We start from the raw sequence: 4,221 nt of genomic DNA, 5'->3' as shown, positions 1-4,221 counted from the left end.
CAGGAAATCCTCCCCTGCATTTTCTCTTTGCATGGTTATTTTCCCAGTTTACGTTGAAGTCCCACATTATCACGACAGATCTTGAATCTTTCTGCATTTTAGCTAACTTTACACCTCTTTATCCTTCCCACTATTTGGTGGCCGATAACATAATCGCTCATCTAACTTTCTGCAGGCACATTCATTTAAAAAGAATGTCGGATGGGAATAGGGCCACAAATCAATGGACAAGATTAAATCACATGGAGCGAAGTAAAAATTACATAAATTATGAAATAATTACTTTGCCTCTGTATTTACCAGGGACACAGGGCAGGTGGACATGATGGTGGAATAATGTATGGGAAATTATATAACTGCAATAAGTAAAGAGGAGAAACATTAAATGAACGAAACAAATGAAAGGAGGATTTAACCCCTGGTCTGGATGGATTACATCCATACACTTTAAAATAATTCAACGAAGAGATAGCAGGAGCACTATTACAAATATTTAATGATTAGTTTGAAAAATGTGTCGTGTCAGAGGAATGGCGAATAGCTAACGTAATACTTATATTTGAGATGAGAGATAGAACATGTCCGGGGAACTATAGACCAGTCAGTGGAACTTCGGTGGTAGGAAAATAATGGAATCTCTGCTAAAGTAGAGAATAGAAGAATATCTATAAACCAAAAATATAATAATGTATAATCAGCGTGGATTCAAAAGCAAAAGTCTTGCTTGACCAACTTCTTTGATTTCATTGAAGAAGTAACAGGGAGAGTAGACCAGGGCAATGTGGACGATATAATATATTTAATCTCCAAAAAGTCTTTGATGAGGTACCACATATGAGAATAATGAATAAGGTCAGAGCTTGCGGTGTTTGGGGACAAGTCGTGGATACATCCATAAAAAGAAAATGGAGCACCAAGGGTTAATTCAAGACGGATAGTATTGAAAAGAAGTGAAGTTCTGCTGAACTGGTATCAAACCTTCGTTGGACCACACTTGCAGTACACTGTACAATTCTCATCGCCGTGTTATAAGAACATAAGAACATAAGAATTAGGAACAGGAGTAGGCCATCTAGCCCGTCGAGCCTGCTCCGCCATTCAATAAGATCATGGCTGATCTGGTCGTGGACTCAGCTCCACTTACCCGCCCTCTCCCCGTAACGCTTAATTCCCTTATTGGTTAAAAATCTATCTATCTTTGACTTGAAAACATTCAATGAGCTAGCCTCAACTGCTTCCTTGGGCAGTGAATTCCACAGATTCACAACCCTCTGGGAGAAGAAATTCTTTCTCAACTCGGTTTTAAATTGGCTCCTCCGTATTTTGAGGCTGTGCCCCCTAGTTCTAGTCTCCCCTACCAGTGGAAACAACCTCTCAACCTCTATCTTGTCTATCCATTTCATGATTTTAAATGTTTCTATAAGATCACCCCTCATCCTTCTGAACTCCAATGAGTAAAGAACCAGTCCACTCAATCTATCATCATAAGGTAACCCCCTCATTTCTGGAATCAGCCGAGTGAATCGTCCCTGTACCCCTTCCAATGCTAGTATATCCTTCCTTAAGTAAGGTGACCAAAACTGCACGCAGTACTCCAGGGGCGGCCTTACCAATACCTTATACAGTTGCAGCAGGAACTCCCTGCTTTTGTACTCCATCCCTCTCGCAATGAAGGCCAACATTCCATTCGCCTTCCTGATTACCTGCTGCACCTGCAAACTAACCTTTTGGGATTCATGCACAAGGACCCCCAGGTCCCTCTGCACCACAGCATGTTGTAATTTCTCCCCATTCAAATAATATTCCCTTTTACTGTTTTTTTTCGCCAAGGTGGATGACCTCACACTTTCCGACATTGTATTCCATCTGCCAAACCTTAGCCCATTCGCTTAACCTATCCAAATCTCCTTGCAGCCTCTCTGAGTCCTCTACACAACCCGCTTTCCCACTAATCTTAGTGTCATCTGCAAATTTTGTTGCACTACACTCTGTCCCCTCTTCTAGGTCATCTATGTATATTGTAAACAGTTGTGGTCCCAGCACTGATCCTTGTGGCACACCACTAACCACTGATTTCCAACCGGAAAAGGACCCATTTATCCCGACTCTCTGCTTTCTGTTAGCCAGCCAATTCTCTATCCATGCTAATACATTTCCACTGACTCCGCATACCTTTATCTTCTGCAGTAACCTTTTGTGTGGCACCTTATCGAATGCCTTTTGGAAATCTAAATACACCACATCACTCGGTACACCTCTATCCACCATGCTCGTTATCTCCTTAAAGAATTCCAATAAGTTAGTTAAACATGATTTCCCCTTCATGAATCCATGCTGCGTCTGCTTGATTGCACTATTCCTATCTAGATGTCCCGCTATTTCTTCCTTCATGATAGTTTCAAGCATTTTCCCCACTACAGATGTTAAACTAACCGGCCTACAGTTAGCTGACTTTTGTCTGCCCCCTTTTTTAAACAGAGGCGTTACATTAGCTGCTTTCCAATCTGCTGGTACCTCCCCAGGGTCCAGAGAAGTTTGGTAGATTATAACGAATGCATCTGCTATAACTTCCGCCATCTCTTTTATCCCCCTGGGATGCATTTCATCAGGACCAGGGGACTTGTCTACCTTCAGTCCCATTAGCCTGTCCAGCACTACCCCCCTAGTGATCGTGATTGTCTCAAGGTCCTCCCTTCCCACATTCCTGTGGCCTGCAATTTTTGGCATGGTTTTTGTGCCTTCCACTGTGAAGACGGAAGCAAAATAATTGTTTAAGGTCTCAGCCATTTCCACATTTCCCATTATTAAATCCCCCTTCTCATCTTCTAAGGGACCAACATTTACTTTAGTCACTCTTTTCCGTTTTATATATCTGTAAAAGCTTATACTATCTGTTTTTATGTTTTGCGAAAGTTTACCTTCGTAATCTATCTTCCCTTTCTGTATTGCTTTTTTAGTCATTCTTTGCTGTTGCTTAAAATTTTCCCAATCCTCTAGTTTCCCACTAACCTTGGCACCTTATACGCATTGGTCTTTGATTTGATACTTTCCTTTATTTCCTTGGTTATCCACAGCTGGTTATCCCTTCTCTTGCCGCCCTTCTTTTTCACTGGAATATATTTTTGTTGCGCACTATGAAAGAGCTCCTTAAAAGTCCTCCACTGTTGCTCAATTGTGCCACCGTTTAGTCCTTGCTTCCAGTCTATTTAGCCAACTCTGCCCTCATTCCACTGTAGTCCCCTTTGTTTAAGCATGGTATGCTCGTTTCTGACACAACTTCCTCATCTTCAATCTGTATTACAAATTCAACCATATTGTGATCACTCATTCCGAGAGGATCTTTTACTCGGAGATCATTTATTTTTCCTGTCGCGTTACACAGGACCAGACCTAAGATGGCTTGCTCCCTTGTAGGTTCTGTTACATACTGTTCTAAGAAACAATCCCGTATGCATTCTATGAATTCCTCCTCCAGGCTACCCCGTGTGATTTGATTTGACCAATCGATATGTCGGTTAAAATCCCCCATGACTACTTCCGTTCCTTTTTCACATGCCTCCATTATTCCCTTGATTATTGCCCGCCCCACCATGAAGTTATTATTTGGGGGTCTATAAACTACGCTGACCAGTGACTTTTTCCCCTTACTATCTCTAATCTGCACCCACAATGATTCAACATTTTGTTCATTGGAGCCAATATCATCCCTCACAACTGCCCTGATAACATCTTTTATTAACAGAGCTACCCCACCTCCTTTCCCTTCTTGTCGATCTTCCTGAATCGTCAGATACCCCTGTATTTTTAATTCCCAGTCTTGGCCACCCTGCAACCATGTTTCTGTAATGGCCACCAAATCATGCCCATTTGTAATGATTTGTGCCATCATCTCATTTACTTTATTTCGAATGCTGCGTGCATTTAGGTAGAGTGTTTTCATCCTAGTTTTTAAACCATGATTTTTAGTTTTGACCCCTCCTGCAGCCCTTTTATATTCAGTGGCCCTTTTTGTTTCTTGCCTTTAAATCCTTATAAAAAGGATACAGAGGCACTGGAGAGGTTGCAAACACGATTTACAAGAATGATACCAGAAATACGACTTTATACCTATCAGAAAGGGATGAAGAGACTGGATCTCTTTTCTTTTGAAAAGCGAAGTCTGAGGTGTGACCTAATTGAGGTGTATAATATGATGAAAGGTTTTGATTGAGTTGACACAGA

This window comes from Pristiophorus japonicus, unplaced genomic scaffold (assembly GCF_044704955.1).
Source record: "Pristiophorus japonicus isolate sPriJap1 unplaced genomic scaffold, sPriJap1.hap1 HAP1_SCAFFOLD_89, whole genome shotgun sequence".
Classification (NCBI taxonomy): domain Eukaryota; kingdom Metazoa; phylum Chordata; class Chondrichthyes; family Pristiophoridae; genus Pristiophorus; species Pristiophorus japonicus.
This window is presented reverse-complemented; position numbering follows the sequence as displayed.